At 45.2% G+C, this 18,087-nt stretch overlaps 1 long non-coding RNA gene across 1 annotated transcript; it reads right to left on the reverse strand.

Moving 5' to 3' along the window:
• Window positions 1-8,862: 8,862 nt before the first annotated feature.
• On the reverse strand, window positions 8,863-16,164 carry LOC140906081 (uncharacterized). The gene is made up of 3 exons (XR_012157038.1): window positions 16,065-16,164; window positions 13,874-14,023; window positions 8,863-10,293 (listed from the first exon to the last, which is right to left on the reverse strand). It is a non-coding gene; the product is annotated as an uncharacterized LOC140906081 (long non-coding RNA).
• Between the last annotated feature and the right edge of the window lie 1,923 nt (window positions 16,165-18,087).

The following is an 18,087-nucleotide window of genomic DNA, read 5'->3' on the forward strand; positions in this document are numbered from 1 at the left end:
TTCTCTCACTGTGTCCGCATAACTTCCCAATACCTTAACCCTTAGGATCCAAGAACACCTTGGGATGCTGCCAAAGTGATGTGCCTGTGGCAGGAATACTGATGATACATATCCCATAGGCCTGGTCTCTGAACACAAGCCCCAGTCCTGCAACATAGTGAATCGTCAAAGCAGGATTTAAAGCACAAGAGCAGTCACCTCTCACAAAGATATGGCTGCAGTTAACATGACAGCTGGAGGGCCAGCATGGGTGCTCTGCAGCACATAGGGACGGTGGCCTGTATTTAACATGTGCTGGTATAGAGAAGTGGGGAAAAGGAGCCTTCAGTGCTGACTGGCATTTTCCTGTCACTGTCCATGCACGTCCTGTTCTGAAACATTATTGCTCTGCTCAGCTGACACAAGCGGTGACACATTTTTGTGAATATTTTTACCATTAAGTTTTGGGTAAATTTGCACCCTTGCCCAATTCCATGCCTCCCCAATTTGCTTTTCTGTAAGTTTCCAACATGACTGATTTGCAGCGAACCAGGGAAAATCCCCCAAAGCCACCTTTCCCCAAAACACTGCCTTGTGAAACTTGACATGGCCCCATCCAGGCACTGTGAAGAATTCCTGCATGAGAAAGCCAGGAAGTCTGCCACGTGGGATACATGGACAAACCCACTGATGTTATGCACCATACATCGCACTGTTGTCTGAGCTCACAGGAGTGCAGGAGAGAGAGGAGATGGTCAACCCCACCTCAGCTTGCGCAACAGGTTGTGTGCAGTATGTGATCGCTTTTTGGAAGCTGCGTGTATATGTGTCTCTCTGCTGGATGCTGCCATGATACCATGGTAACATCTCTTTCCCTGTTCAAGTTCCTACCACACCCACCGAACAAGCAGATCCACTTCTCCACGTTTAGTCAGTGACTTGACAGCCCATCTAAGTATCTGTTCTGAGATTAACTGTCCTCCCCATACGCTTATCCAACTCAGTAAATGGGAGTGCTGGTCAATCGTTTTTGTCCTCTTGGCATCAAGCAAGATAGCAGAGGAAATTCAGTCCACAGAGCTCAGCCATATACCTCTCGCCAGCACACACCAGCAGCTGCAGGACAAAAGAAAAATCATGCTGCGTTTAGATGAGGAAGCATATGCCCAACTAGACACACAAAGCAGCTGTGGTCGCATTGGTGCCCATCCCTCCCTTGTCCCCAGACACAACTCTGCAGATGTGAATATAAGCAAACTATATCTCACCTGTGTGCTGCATTGAGGAAGCTGCATTTTAAAGGCCTAGCTTGAGGGAAGGTGCCCCTGTGTGTGCTACACCCATTTCTAATCTAAGCATTTAAGTCAATGAACTAACAATTAAATTTGGCTTGAAAATCAAAATTCCATAGTGATTTTTACTTTTGCTGGCTGTTAAAGCCCATTTAATAATAACGTTTTTCGGTCAAGGAAAAGCAATTTAATTAGCAAAGCTGTTTGACTTTCCTTTGGGGTGTATGTTGAGGTTGTGGGGGAGGAAGCGGAAATCTAGTGAGAGGCTCTTAATAAAAATTATTTGTGTGATGAGGTAGCTGGAGTATTTGAAGAACTCCTGAAGGTTAGAAGTTCCAGGAGATGGAAGGTAACATGCAGCATCGTAGTGGCAAAGGATTGTTAAAAGCTCTGTAATAACTTTCTAGAGGCTGCGTTTTGTGTCACTATTCAAGAGTTTGTTGCCATGATGAAAATTAATTTATAGTAAGAATAAACCGAGAAAGGAAACCTTTGGAGAGGTAGAACGACTTATAATCCTACCAATACTTTCCTCCCAGTGCTGCTGTTGCTACTAGTGAATATAATGTTGGGGAAAACCAATAACCAGCATGTAGTAAGTTAAAATGAAAAGAGTAAGGAAACATAGCATTTATAATAAACCATCCATCCAAGGATCTCAAAGCACTTCTCTAATGTTAATTTAAAGTAGGTAAGATATATAGGACCCATAGCGAGCACCAATGTATGTGGAATGCAACAGCTGTTTAATCAGCAACACTACACAACCATTTGGGACTGGAAGTGCGCAATACTGGATCCGACCAAAACACTAGGGAAGGAGTTGGCTAGGCAGAATGTAGCTAAATGAGCTGAACTAGCTTCTCTTACAAAGAACTCTTTAGAGACCACATCTGGGGAAAGGTCTGAGGCCACACTATGCTCATGCTGAAGGTGTAATTTCTAGTGTGGGTACACGAACGCGTGCTAACTTTGATTGAGTGAACACACTAACCAGTAGAAGTGCAGCCAAGGTGGCAGGGCAAGCTAGCTGCCAGAGTACATCCCTGGGCTCTCAGGAGCCACTGGACTCAGATGGCTAACCCTCCCGCCACCCTTGCAGCTGTGGTTATGCTTCTATTTTTAGAGCACTAGCTCCATCAAAGCTAACATGTATACATCCCCCTGAGCGGGAAAGTACACAGCCGGAACTTTACACCTAGTGCCCCAAGTGCAGGTCTGGAACTGAGTCAGTAATGGATAGGAGGAAACACCACCCCCTGTTCTTGCAGAAGCTTGGAGGTATTTAGCTCAGTGACTTTCAATCTTCCCAGACTTCTGTACCCCTTTCAGGAGTCTGATTTTTCTTGCATAACCCAAGTTTCACCTCACTTTAAAACTACTTGCTTACACAATCAGACATAAAAATACAAAAGTGTCACAGCACACTATTACTGAAAATGGCTGACTTTCTCTGTTTTACCATATAATTATGAAATAAATCAATTGGAATATATTGTACTTACATTTCAGTGTGTAGTATACAGAGCAGTATAAACAAATCATTGTCTGCATGAAATTTTAGTTTGTACTGATTTTGCTAGTGCTTTTTATGTTGCCTGCAGCGACTCCTGGGGAAGCAGTGAGATCTGAGGGGACTGCAGCACTTGACTACAGAAATAAAAAGTTTGGGGGTGGAGAGTGTAAAATGTAGATGAAGCTTTTGGCTGTTTTACAAATGATAGATTTTTTTAAAAAAAACCTGTTTTTAAAAAACCATGTTCAGCAAGAGAATATATTCACAACGCAGTAATGACCTGGCTTTCTAACTAAGCGGGTTATAGCTTGTGTCATGAAACAGAGTTTGAACGCACCCTCAAGATTGGTACTGTGTCATGTCTCATAAACACAGCACCCTCCGGCCTTCCCAGAATTCAGATAAGCAACTCCCAAGGAAACCCCAATGCTGCAGGAAGTGGTGGTGCTCAGTAGCTGGCTTTTTGTTCTGAGTCAGTACTGAACAGCTGCCCCGGCCCGGAGTTAAATAGCTCCGTGTTGCTGGACAAGTAAAAATAAAGTCATGGCCACTTGTGTTCATTAACATCACATGGGATTTTACCCAAGAACAGACTGTGACCCTGGGAATCTTAGCCCAAAACATTCTGCTTGCATCACAGAGTTATGAGGTGAAATCCTAGCCCCATTAAAGTCAGTGGCTGAATTCCTGTTGACCTCACTAGGATCAGGATTTCACTCATGGTCCTTTATCATTTATGTGCTCTCCATGATATTTTGGGGCGTGGGGGCAGAATCCCACCTAAGAGGGATCGGAGGTCAGACGAGATGGTTGTAGGGTTCTCTTCCGGCCTTCAGATGAATTAAACTAGGGGAGCAGAAGCCCTGCCTGTTATGTGGACTGAGGAGCAACGCTAAGGCTGAGCATCTCTCCTCACTGCTAAGGTTGCAGGCCCAGCAAGGATGTGAAGCTGGCACAAATAATATGACGTAGGAATGTCCGTCCTCTCTTTGCCTCTGCAGGAGAGATGCCTATAATGGCATCATTCTCTGAACAACAAGCTCTCCTGCCCCTAGAGAGTGGGATATAAATTCATTAGCCAAATAACGGGCTTGTGGGTGAATCATGACAGGCCTGGTAATCTGATACAGGGGAATGGTTCATTATTAAAGTACAAACAGAAAGCTTTTTGGTGGGTGTTTTTTTTTTATACAGCCAGATTTCCTTCTGAAAGGCAGCAGAGGAAAGTGACATGGCATGCGGCTCCCTTTTGTTCACTCCAGAAACATGAAATAGTAAAGGCAGTGGCAGAGAGATGACCTCATCTTTTCACTGTTTGGTTAGAAATACCTGTAACTTCTATTCCCTGTGCCTTTCCAGTTTGTCTGTCCTTCCTATTGCTAATCTAATCTTCCTTCCTTATTTAGCTAATTTAATGTTTATGGGTCCATATTATCAAAACACCTCTCATTACTTAAAAGAGAATGGACTGCCATTTCAGACCCCTTGTTAATTTTTATCTTATATGGTCATTTTGGCCTTGTCTATGTAGGAAAAAGCATTGTGTGAGAGAACTTTAACTACCATGACAGTCCTTGAGACTCTTGTTTGACAGGGGTTAGTTAAAGCCTGTGAGTTAACTTCTTTTCTAGCATGATGCATTTTGCCAGTGTATCTGAGGCCTTAACTCCAGATGTTGCTCTGTCTTAAAAAGCTCTAAAGTGGTGAGTAAAAAAGCCCCAAAGAACACAGCTACATATACAACAGACGGGCAAGTGTACCTTGAGATGTATATTATGGATGGAAAATCATGGTAATACGCCTACCAAGCCATGTTCACTTACTCACAATTGTACATCTGTGACTCCTTGGCATTAAAGTGTGGGAGATTTCCACGCCTTCACTACCTGCGTCATTAGCTCTGCTCACTGAGGAATTGGTGGGTTTTTTTTTTTTTTTGGTGGCTTTTGAGGTGGTAAGTTTTTGAATTTATTTAAATCTAATTAACACAGAGAAACAAGTTGGGCTAGTGGTCAGGGCATGAACAGGACATCAAGAAACTTGGGCTATCCTGTGACCTTAGTGATGGAATTTAGCCTCACTGTGCCTCAGTTTTTCCATCTATAAAATGAAGATAATGATGCTTACTCACCTTTAAGTAAATCTATAGATTGAAATATAGGTGCTAAGTAGTCTTATTATTGTAATGTCAGTGCAGACAACACTAAGATTAAGATACAGCACCATACATTGGTAGAGATGCTAAAGTTTTTGTCTTGTATGTTATGTTGTTGTTGTTGTATCAGGTCTGCGGGTTTTAGGTCCTGCCTATCTTCTGCTGGAATTGGTTTTTGCAGTATTCCAATAAATCCATGTGAGGCTAGAAGTGACTGTTTTGGTTCTGTATGTGCAGGGACATGTGTCTATGATGGCTAATAATTAGCGCACAGGACTTGGAATCAAGCTATCTGAGCTGTCATATGCTCTGATAAAGCTGTTTTTTGTTTGTTTGTTTGTTTGTTTGAAAGCAAAAGAAGTTCACTGGGGGCTTTACAATTTTGTTACTTGTTTTTTTGAAATTTCAGCAAAATATTTCAACTGTAAAAAAATTTCAATCAGATTGCCACCTGACAAATGTTTACAAAATTTTTCATGAGTGTTTCTTAAATCCAAAATTTGAATTTTGAGGAAAAATGTCATTGAAAATTCAAAATTTAGAAAGTTTTGACCAGCTTTAGCTCAGAGGAGATTTCCCCTGAGAACAGAGTAATCTATACAGTGTTCCCAACTTAGTTTTATCATGAATCTTGAGTCAACTGTTGTTTTTCTTAAAGTCCCAGCTCGTGGAGTCTCCTGAAACCACCTAGGGCATGTCTGGGTGCTTAAGTCCCATCGGCAGTGCCCAGCAGGCCAAGCTTTTGAAAATAGCATCCTTGCTTCCGTTTCCCCATCTGTAAAAGGGCTGCATGGTTCTGAGGGGGGTATTCTGAGGCCTAACTAGTTTGCCTTTGTGAAATGCTTTGATGGAAGCGATGTTAAGAGCAAAGTGACTACTAATTCATTTTACAATACTGATATTTTGATCATGTTAAAGTGTCACATGTCTAGCCTGGGCACATAGGTGGCAGGGGGAACCCCCCTTTGGGAGCCTACCCCCCCCCCGGCCCACCCCTTCTGCCTGAGGGTCCCTCCTCCCCCGCAACTGAAGTCCCTCCTCCCAGAGATGTCCCGTGTGTCCCCACCATGGCTGGAGCCCCGAGTCCCACCACAACCAGATGAGCCCCAGGCCAGCCAGAGTCCCCCCAGCCACACCGCGCCTCCCCTCCCCTCCTGAGAGCCCCAAGCCGCCCAGTGGGAAAAGCTTGTCTCTTGCTGAAGAACCTGAGCTTTTGATATGCCCCATGCAGGTTCCAGGGTGGCTGAGGAGGAGATATGTGTTACTCAGCTTCCTGGGTTCATCAGTAATCTCCCTGGAGTCCATGCCACCGCCTCAGCCACCTGGAACCTGCATGGGGCATCATAATAAGCAAAAACTTCCCGTGCAAGTCCAGTGGCCGCAGCTATGCCAGGAGAGGCTTAGTTTGCTCTTGCCTATTATACCCACCACCTATGCTGGGCAGTGTTTATTACCAATACCCATTCACTTTCAAACCAAGCAGGTTTGCAATTAGAGAAGGAAGGAATTGTAGCCAAAAATGGAGGCGGAGAGGAAGAGTGAACCCATAAAAATCCCAAACCATGGAAACATTTAAATCAGTCTCTTTGTCAATAGTTTAACATCCCCTGAACCCAGTGTTTTCTAATCTTCCCATCCAGTGCGTTTGTGGGGGAGGGGAAATCCTCTCCTATGCTATGACACTGTGTGCAAAGTTTCAGCCTAGAGGAAGCTCTGATCACCAGGTTATAGCTGTAAATACAGCATTGTGTCTGTAACACAGCAAGCTGGAAATGGCCCTGCGCATGTATAGTTTACATGCTTTTTTCCTGGCTTATGGCTCACACTTTGTTGAAATTGTCCAGGGGCAGAGTGGCTGGGGCATGGGCTGTGTAGTGGGTCTATGGGGATTTTGTAGTCCTGGCACTAGGTAAGTTGGGGCAGACCCAGAGAGGGGCCGGAATGCAGCCACTGGCTCCATGAACATCTGGCCACAGTCCTTCATTCTGGTGCGTGCAGAGATTTGAACACAGGTTTTCCGGCACCTCAGATAAGTGCCCTAAATGGCGTATCCTGAGCTGAGTGGCTCTTGGTCTCTCCTGTGGAGGTGAGGCCACGTTGTCTGAACTACTTAATAATCCCTGGGGAAGTAAAAGTGTGAGAATGGCTGTATAACCCAGACATTGGGGCATTCACCCAGAAAGTGGGAGACCCAAGTTCCTGGTCCAATAATTATTTCTATGGAAATTTAGGCACCTACCAGGTTAGACAGCCACTGAATAGGGATTTGGGGGTTCTAAATTTCAGACTTCCATGGCTAAATCCCTTTATGAATCTAGTGCTATGTTCCTAACATGTCTCAATGCTTCTCCCAAGAGACCACCTGTAGGGGTCAGGAGACAGTTCAGTCCTATTTAGTCCTTGTCCCCTCTGATGAGACTGCAACTAGGTTGCCAGCTGTGGTGGTGGTTAGGGATGTGGACAGCTCTCTAGTGCAAACTGAGCTGCGACCAACCACCCATTTCATATAGAACATCTGAGCTGCCTTCTGATGGTAACAGCTTTTGGGCAGTACCAAACTCTTCAGCATGAATGCCTAGAAGTGCCAGGCCTTAGCCTCTCTATATCAGCCTCGTCCTTCACTGCCCAATCCATTTTTCCTGAATACCCCTGTTCTTCACCTGTTGTGCATGTATGTCACATGGTGTGCACAAGGCAAGCTGAGATGGGTTGGCATTTTTAGGGCAAGGAAACAAATACTTTTCCTAGATTTAATGAAAGAATTGTGGATGCAAAATGTAAGTGACAGAGGAATAAGAAGCAAGCTAGCCAATTAGTCTCACTCCTGGTGGTCTCCTGGGCCTGATCTTGCAAACACTTACTCAAGTGAATACGTTTCCTCTTGCACATAGTCCCATTGGTTTTAATGTGAGAGTGCCCACAGCAGTGTTTGGAGAATTGGGTCCTTGTTTTGCTCACCTATATTTCTCCTCTAATTTATTGATTCCTCTAGTGCTGATGATTAGGTCAGTCTGTGTCACATGTTTCAAGTATTCAAGCCAATTAACACTCTTTCTGGGTGAGTGGGATCGCCGATCGATTAATCTGCTCCATCCCGCTGAGATTCCTTGTGATGGCAAAGGCAAAAGCTAGTTCATATACAACACATTGAAATAGAATTAATGAAAAGCCAGGCCTGATTGACAGATGAAATGGTCTTTACTTTCAGAAGCCCCCCAAGAGGTCTTTATTGGGCTCTTCTCCCCCAGATCTTGGAAAGGAATAACAGCTATTACTAAAATGAGTGTGTGACGGGGTGGAGGAATTCAGTGAGCTTAATGCATGGATTGCAAGTGGAAAAGAATAAAACAAGTCCCCTGTTTAAATGGTCTCCATCTTCTAGATGCATGGGCTCCCATCCACTCCACCTTTAGAAGATGTGTATTATACAGGGCTCTTACACAACACATTATTTATTCCCCAAGGGCCAAGCCATGGCCCAGTTTGTGCTGCAGTACAAGGGAGTAAGGTGCTTGTGCTGGCTACCTGCATCATGGACAGTAGTGTAACTATTAGACTCCCACCCTGAATGAGTAGGCAAGAAGAGGCAAGGAGTGGACAGAGCCTTGGTTCCACATCCCCAGTATGCTGGTACGCATAACTCCTCGCATACACCGGGGGGACATTTGCTGTGCTGGCTGGAGACCTAGCACAGTTTACTCCCTTCATGGTGTAGTGGAGGAACAGAAAGATTGAAAGACTTTTTGAATGTCTGAAGCTGTGATTCTCAGCACTATGTTACACCGTCCTTGTGTCAGAATAAATCATATAGTCATGACCTGGCCCCAAATTTGATCATTCAGGTAGTCCCTTGTAGATTGGTTCAATTTTAAAAATGTCTATTATAGACACTGAAAGAGCAAGCAAACAGCAAACCCATATTATTTTCCACAGTAACTGTAATTTTTCAAAAGAATCATGGACAGGGTAAAACCCTTGACCCTGCAAAGCACTTAAACACAAGAGAAACTTTACTCACACAAGTCAACTTTGTGCAAATATGTTGCATTTAAGAAAATGCAATATAGTTTTGAGAGACCAACACTATAAGGGGCTACAGTCCCTCCTGTGCTGATACAGCTTGGGAGGGGCAACAGGGCAGCAGCTGCTCCAGGGCAGCGCTTCCTGCACACATAAAATTTTCCACTAGCTATTTCTGGTCACTCCACTAGGTCTTTACATCCCCTTTGTGCTGCTACAAAGTGGACCTAGTGGCTGAGAGTACCTGGCCCAATGGATTTAAAATGCCCCTGTAATATTCTGTTATTTTAAAAGGGCCAAATACGTATTTCCTTTGCAAATGGTCCTTAATGGATGAGCTCACTGAAAAAAGTCCCCTTATAAGACACAGTGCACAAGGTCTGCTTAAAGTGACTGGGAATGAAGCACAAGGCAGAACTGTATGGATGAGTCTTTCAGTGATGTGAGTCAACTTGGGGGACTTTTTAAAATGCAAGGCTTGCAAATAAGCAGTGCTGTTGCATATTCTTTCATTCTCATCGGTGTTTTCAGAGAACTATCCACAGTGACTCCAAGATCTCTTTCTTGAGTGGTAACAGCTAATTTAGACCCCATTTTACATATAGCTACGTATATTATATTATACATATTATATATATATAGCTGAGATTGTTTTCCAATGTGCATTATTTTGCATTTATCAACATTGAAAATCCACTGTTTAATCTAGTTCAAACAGCAATTGATCCATGCCCCACACTCTAGAGGAAGGTAAAAAACCCCTAGGGTCTCTGCTAATCATGAGCATGTGGGTGAGACTCACCAGTCAGACATCTGGGAAAGCATTCTCTGTAGTAACTCAGAGGCCTCTCTGGCTGTTGGAGATATTTGCTAATAGCAGTCATAGATGGGCCATGGGCCGTTGTAGGTGGTCCCTTCATACCGGACCATAAACTCATCAAGCTGTCTCGAAACAAGTATATTTCCCCCCTCCCTCCCACAACACACACACTACTCTCTTTGGAGGGCTGTTCCAGAACTTCACTCCTCTGATAGTTAGAAACCTTTTTCTAATTTCAGCCTAAACTTATTAATGGTCTGTTTATATCCAGTTGTTCTTCTTCGAGTGCTGTCCCTGTGGGTGCTCCACTCTAGGTGATGGTGCGTCCCGGCGCTGTTGATCGGAGAGCTTCGGTAGCAGTGCCTGGTTGGGACGCATGCGCTCAGCTGGTGTCCCGCGGTCTCAATAGAATCTGCCTGAGCGCGTGCGTCCCGTGCCCCCCTCAGTTCCTTCTCAACCGTCCTCGGCTGAAGACAGGACTCGGGGCAGTGCTGATTCTCTTTGATGATCTCTGTAGGGGAAACAGTTGCAAAGAACATAGGAATAGTTATTAGTAACATCTCAGTTGTTTCCCTTCCTTTACAGTAGTTACATAGTTTAGTTTAAAAAAAAATTCACTTCTGGCTTGTCTCCCGCTGAGACACTTTCCCCTGCCATTTCTAATTCATAATGCCAGGGGCATCAGGATTTTAGAAGTGTGTTTCCTGTCAGGACTCCATGCCAAGGTCTGATTGGCACTCACGTTGTGTGAAGTGCCTCGGTGAAACCCACATCACCGCAAAATGCCTCCACTGTACAAGCCTCAAGACGAGGGCTCATTGCGACAGGGATCTGCGGCATAAAATGCTGCTAATAGAAAAATCCCTACAGCCGCCTTTGGAGACGGGGAAAGTTAAACCCTCTCCCTCATGCTCCACGGCCAGATCTGCACCAGTTGGGAGCATGGCTTCACCCTCTCTGGAGCAGAGGCAAGAAGCACAACAGTCTCAGAAGAGAAACTTTAATAAGGGTAAAGGGTCTCCCGTGAGATCCTTACCCTCTGCACTGACAGCACCAAAGGCAGGTGCCTCAGTCTTTTCAAACGCCTCAGCCACGGCTCCCGTGGAGCACAGGGACAGGTACCTACCCTATGCCTTGGCCTCAGTGGTACCTTTGGCCACCTCCTTCTACCACTCACTCTCAGGCCTCTTCCACCAAACCACTACCTCCTTCTGTGCCTCGATCTCCAACTCCGTCTACTTCTAGAGCACCTGAACCCCGCCCCCACCCCGAGAACATGGGCTACGGACCATATCCTGACTCACCGATCCCTAACTCTCCATCAACTCCAGATGGAGCCCTCTTCCCTCTGCCTCCACAGAACATGGACGACTGTAAACAATTTCAAGAACTTTTCAAGAGGGTGGCACTCAGCCAAGACATCCCGTTGGAAGAGGTTCAGGAGACACAACACAGACTCCTCAAAATCCTCCAACCCTCTGTGCCCTCAAAGATTGCGCTCCCCATAAATGAAGCACTCCTGGAACCAGTTGACACTCTCTGGCAGACTCCAGCTTCTCTATTACCAACTTGCAAAAAGGCTGAATGTAAATACTATGTTCCCGCTAAAGGCACTGACTTTTTATTTTCTCATCCACAGCCGAACTCTCTGTTATGGATGCAGTCGCACAAAGGATGAAACAGCCACAATATCGGCCCACCCCACAGGACAAGGACCTTAAATGCCTTGATGTCTTGCGTCGCAAGTTTTATACGTCCTCCACTCTACAATTCAGAATTGCAAACTATTCTGCCCTCCTTGCCAGCTGCGACTTCGATAATTACAATAAACTTTTTGAATTTGCCTCCTATATTCCAGAGGATAGGAGAGCAGACTTCAAAGCAATCCTTGTTGAGGGCCAATTGATTTCCAGAACGGCCCTACAAGCATCTCTAGACACTGCGGACACAGCAGCCCGTACTACTGCAACTGCTGTGGTTATGCGCAGATCTTCATGGCTCTCTGCATCTGGCATCCCTAAAGATCTGCAGACCAAAGTGGAGGACCTCCCCTTTGATAAAGATAAGCTTTTTTCCAGGAAACCAATGAACTTCACACCATGAAAGATTCCAGAGCGACACTGCGCACCCTGGGGCATTCACCCATCCCTTCCCAAGAGACAAATGATACCAACATTATCAAAGACCATGCACACAACAGTATTATTGGCCTCAATCCAAACCATACGATATAACTATGAATTGCGCTAGACCTGCTAAGCGCAGACAAAATCAAGCTCAAGCAGCTACCTCCCACCCATCGGGAAATAAACAACAATTTGAAATGTTGGTTGAGGGTCTGCACAACCACCCCTTGATTCCACTGCCTACTTGCCCATTTGGCACCGTCTCCAAGGTTTCCAACATGCCTGGCAGCAGATTACACAGGACCGCTGGGTCCTCGAAATAGTTCAGTCCAGTTACTCTATCCCCTTTATATTCTACCCTCCTACCCTTCCCCGTCCCTCTTCAGAGACCCCTCTCATGAGCACTTACTTTGCGCAGAAGTGGCTCACCTTCTACAACTAGGCGCAGTGGAACGTGTGCCGACACAACATCGAGGGAAAGGGTTCTACTCCCATTACTTTCTGACCCAGAAAAAGACTGGGGGATGGAGGCCTACGCCGACTGAACAGATTCGTGAGGATACAAAAATTCAAGCTGGTCACGCTGGGCACAATAATACCTGCACTGGAACAAGGGGACTGGTTCACAGCTCTCAATCTACAGGACGCTTATTTTCATATATCAATTCATCCAGTTCACAGACACTTCCTACGATTCACAATCGGTCACGGCCATTTTCAATACAGAGTTCTTCCTTTCGGACTCTCCACAGCACCGAGAGTCTTTTCCAAGACTCTAGCTGTAGTCGTGACTCACGTCCACAAACATGGAATCACGCTTTTCCCCTACCTAGACGATTGCCTCATCAAAGGCAACTCCTATGGTGAGATGCTTCAAGCTACCCATTTCGCCATCTCCCTCTTCCACAGCCTAGGCCTCTAAATAAACATCCAAAAATCCACCCTGACACCTACACAACAGATCGGGTTCATTGGAGCTCATCTGGACTCAATCTAAAGCAGAGCCTCACTCCCACATCACAGATTCCTTGCTATCACACAGCTCATACCCATGCTCTCTGTTCCTCCCAGGATACAGGCAAGAATTTGCCTTCAGCTCCTTGGTCACATGGCAGCCACCACCTTCATGGTCAAGTATACCAGGCTACACATGAGATGTCTTCAGGGCTGGCTCAGCTCCAACTTCAAACCCAACAGACACACCTTAGGGATGCTACTAACTCCTCCTCCCAATGTTCTAGCTTCCCTACAATGGTGGACAAGACCAGAAAACCTCTGCACGGGGGTTCCCTTCCAGCAATGATCCCCAACGCTCATGCTCACCATGGATGCTTCCCTAATCAGTTGGGGAGCGCAGCTAGGGGGACACAGGGCATAAGGCTGATGGTCTGCATCAGAGATGCCCCTGCACATAAATCTCTTAGAGCTCAGAGCAGTGAGACGAGCGTGCCTTCACTGTCTTCCCCTCATAAAGAACAAATTTATTCAGGTCCTAACAGACAACATAGCATGTACGTTCTACATCAATAGATGCGGGGAGCCCAATCACATTCCCTATGCATGGAAGCCATCCGACTATGGAATTAGTGCAGAAAACATCACATACAAATCATTGCTTCGTACCTACCTGGCTGCCACAACACTACTGCCGACACACTCAGCAGGCACTTCTCGACAGAACACAAATGGGAACTGCACCCCGCAATACTTCAACAGCTCTTCTCCCTCTGGGGGACCCCATCAATAGACCTCTTTGCCACAACCCAGAATCGAAAATGTTGTCTATTTTGTTCCAGAGAGGGACTCGGGACTGCATCCCTAGGAGATGCGTTCCTCCTCCCATGGACCAACTCTCTCCTGTACGCCTTCCCTCTGATACACAGGGTTCTTTGAAAGATCATCGACAACAAAGCCCAGGTCAAACTTATTGCCCTGGCTTGGCCGAGACAGACGTGGTATCCTTACCTACTCCACATGTCCTCCCGTCATCCATGGCCTCTCCCCAGCTTTTCCAGGACAAAGGACGGGTTCTTCACCCCCAGCTCCAGAAGCATGGTTCCTTCATGGTTCCAAACCCATGAACTAGCTTGTTCCGAGCAAGTCCGTTACGTCCTCCTGCACAGTAGAAAAGACTCCACTCATAAAACTTACCTGCAGAAGTGGAAGCGTTTCTCCCTCTGGTGCGCACATAATCACTTAACACTCCAAACGGTGATCTCCCTAACATCCTAGTCTACCTTCTGAAATTGAAATAGGATGGACTCTCGCTCAGCTCCATCAAAGTACACCTGGCAGCACTTACCACCTTCCATGACTTGTTAGAAGGCTACTCACTCTTTACCCATCCCACCATAAAATGATTTCTCTCAGGCCTACAAAACCTTTACCCTGAAATTTATCCAGCGGCAGCTACACAGAATCTTAACCTCATTCTTCGCGGTCTCATGAAACCTCCATTCGAGCCCTTGGCTACCTCCTCTCTTATTTATTTGTCCATGAAGGTAGCTTTCTTAGTTGCAATAAAGTCAGCAAGGAGAGTAGGAGAAATAAGCGCCCTGATGGCCTATCCTCCCTACACAATCTTTTCCAAAGACAAAGTCACCCTGAGACCAATCCTAAATTTCTCCCTAACGTGGTGTCCACCTTCCATTTTAACCAACTGATATACTTACCTACGTTCTACCCCAAACCTCACGAGACTCTGCATGAGGCAACTCTGCATACTCTTGACGTCAGGCGAGCAATCGCCTTTTATTTAGATTTATTTATTTAATCGCCTAAACCATTTTGTAAGTCCCCGTGACTCTTTGTCTCCATTACCAAAAGATTGAAAGGTATGGCTATCTCTAGGCAACGCCTGTCTCAGTGGATCTCTGACTGCATCAGATCCTGTTACCGCATCCAAAATATTCAACCACCCAAAGGCATTCTAACCCATTCCACTCAAGCTGTGTCGACATCCGTTGCCTTCCTTCATAACGTACCCATTCCTGACATCTGTAAAGCAGCTACATGGTCCTGTGAACACATGTTTGCCAAACACTATGCTATCATGCAGGATACCACAGCAGACACCATAGTAGGCCATGCAGTATTCTCTACGGTACTCACTGCCGCATCTCCAAAGTCCCACCAACCATAGTGAGTACTGCTCCACATTCACCTGGAGTGGAGCACCCATAGGGACAGCACTCAAAGAAGAAGAGAAAGTTACTCACCTTGCAGTAACTGAAGTTCTTCGAGATTTGTGTCCCTGTGGGTGCTCCACTCCCCACCCTCTTCCCCTCTACTTTGGAGTACTAGTGTGATTTCTCCACAGTAGAGAAGGAACTGAGGGGGGCGTGGGACGTGCGAGCTCAGGCAGATTCTAACGAGACCATGAGACACCAGCTGAGCGCGTGCATCCCGACCAAGACTGCTACCGAAGATCTCCGATCAACAGTGCTGGAACGCACCGTCACCTAGAGCGAAGCACCCACAGGGACACACATCTCGAAGAACTTCAGTTCCTGCAAGGTGAGTAACTTTCTCTTCATGTGCCAACACTGCTGCTTAGCTTCTTTCTCTCCCTGGTGTTTATCCCTCTGATGTATTTATAGAGAGCAATCTTACCACCTTTCATCCTTCTTTTTTTTTTTTTTAGGCTAAATATGCCAAGCTCCTTCAGTTTCCTCGCCTAAGGTAGGTTTTCCATTCCTTTGATCACACCAGTAGCCCTTTCTGCACTTGGTCCAGTTTGAATTCATCTTTCTTATATATGGGAAATATATATAAGCATTTTTATTTACTTTTCTCAAAACCATTGATGGTGCTTCTGAAAAGAGGTCTTTTCCCATTACAGCACCATGCACATATTACTGCTAGATATATGGCATTAACAGAGACATTGGAGTGGTTTTGGCATTACAGAAAGATAATAGTTGCCCCCGAAACATTTAAATTGTTTCATGGGACAGGCAGCCAGGAACTCTGGAGTTCTAATCTCAGCTTTCATATTGATTCCCAGTCCCAGCACTGCCAACTGCTTTCCTGTGTGGCCTGGGACAAATCACTAACGACCTGACTCAAAGCCTATTGATTGCAGTGAATAAATTTCCACTAACTTAGTCCTAGCTACTTCCCCATGGCCTCCTCCCAACACCTTCTTTATTCTCACCACAGGACCTCCCTCCTGATGTCTAATAATGCTTATCCTCCTCAGTCTTCCAGTCGTATGCCTTCTCACTCTCAGCTTCTTGCACCTCTTACTCCCAGCTACTGTTGCAAAATAGTGGGCTGTCCCTTGCAAGTCGTCTCTGCTCAGAATTCAAATTGGATTTACTTGCACTCTTCCCTGATGAGACGGCTTGTGCAGCAGTGACTTGCTGCCAAGGGGGAGAGAGAGGAGCTGAGTCACTGTACAGAGGCAGCTTTTATCAGCTTTCCCATGTGACTGGAGTCTTGGGCCTCTCAGAGGAGCCTGGCATAGACTCTCTACCACATGCCACATTAAACAATGACATTTCCATTTTCTCTTTTGTAAACTGCCAAGAGACACTTCTCTGACTCTAATCTGAGCACAGGTGACACTGAGTCTTACATCCTGAAAAAAAAATAAAAAATCATAGGTCTCCTCTCTGAGGACATGGAGTTCTGGTGCGGCAGAGGGAAGGGAAAGTGACAGCCTAGGTAGGTCACTCAGACATGGGGAAAGCCTTTTCCAGAGCAGTGCTACAGATGGCTCTCAGGGTGCCATAGTGGGCCCAAGATGGCTAAACAACCTGACAGTACATTGCCTGTCCATTTCAGTTCATTATTATTATTTGTATTACAGTAGCACCTAGAGGCTCCAGCTCAGAATGGGGCTTTATTGCACCGGGCACTGTACAAACACTCAGTAAGAAACTCCTGCCTCCCAAGAACTTATAGACTTTATAAACAAGAGAACAAAACAGTAGGAAGGGAATCAGACGCACAGAGAGATGAGTGACTTGCCAACGGCCATGCAGCAGAGCTGGATATAGGACACATGGCTCCTGAGTCCCAGTTCACTAAACTCGTTGCACTTACAGCAAATCCAGTCAGAAAACGGCCAATTCAATGAACAGTTTAAATGTGCATGTAATGTCTTGTTTGCAGCCATCAGACACACTAATCCAGGACAGGACACAGTAAAAGCATGATTGGGTTGTCTCGTCATTTTTTCTATCTTTGGCATCATGCCCACGTATCTGCCTGGTCTATGTCTCTTGCTTTCTTGGTTTTGACTTTCTATACAGCCAGTAGTTCATCAGCAAATAGTAGCTCAGCTTTTCTACAAAAAAGACAATGATTTTGGGCAGCTGATTGTGAAACATGGTCTTAATTAACATTCCATTGTGCCTAATCTATTTTATCAGTTCCTTAATACAGAGAATCAATGGTTACACGCATCAGAGCAGATGAGTCTCTCACAGGGAAAATGAGACAGAGACGGTTACACTTCTTAAAGCTGCAAATTAATAACAATGCATTCCACTAAATCTGTCTTCAAGGTGAAAATTGCTATTGTTTTAACCTAGTGCTCAGCTGCCTGCTTTGACAAAATTGTTAAACCGGCTTTCGATAACCACCGTCAAAGCTGTCGTAACTTGCATTGCACCTCAGTGAATATTTTGGTAGATTTGCAAATAATAATATTTCACTTAGTACAGATAGTTATGACAGTTATGGGGATGTAATAATAGACACACTTAACCTTGCAAAATTGTCAAGACAATTTACCAGACACGACACAAATTCCACTCAGTTGGCCCTTTATTATGATTGGTGTTAAGAAAACATACTAATGATATTGGTACTTATAGTACAGTACTTATTTGTAAAAAAAAATTTGCCATGGGTGAGTGGGTGGGTGTCTACTTTTGAATTTCAAAGCCTTCTAAAAAGATTAACTAATGAAGCCTCACAATAATTCTGTCCATTGGCAAGGAAGTATTATTATCTTAATTTTACAGATGGGGAAACTGAGGCACAGAGCTGTGACAGATTTGCTCAAATTTACAAATGTGAGAGCCAAGGTTAGGACTCTGGTATTCCTGATTCACAGGGCCATGTTTGGCCAACACTCCTCTCTTACGATTTTTCATGTACAGGTTTTGTATTAAACTGTTTGATGTCAAAGAGGCTTAGGGCCAGAGTCCCAGTTGGTGAAAATCAGC

Source organism: Lepidochelys kempii, chromosome 2 (assembly GCF_965140285.1).
Source record: "Lepidochelys kempii isolate rLepKem1 chromosome 2, rLepKem1.hap1, whole genome shotgun sequence".
NCBI classification, from domain to species: Eukaryota; Metazoa; Chordata; order Testudines; family Cheloniidae; genus Lepidochelys; species Lepidochelys kempii.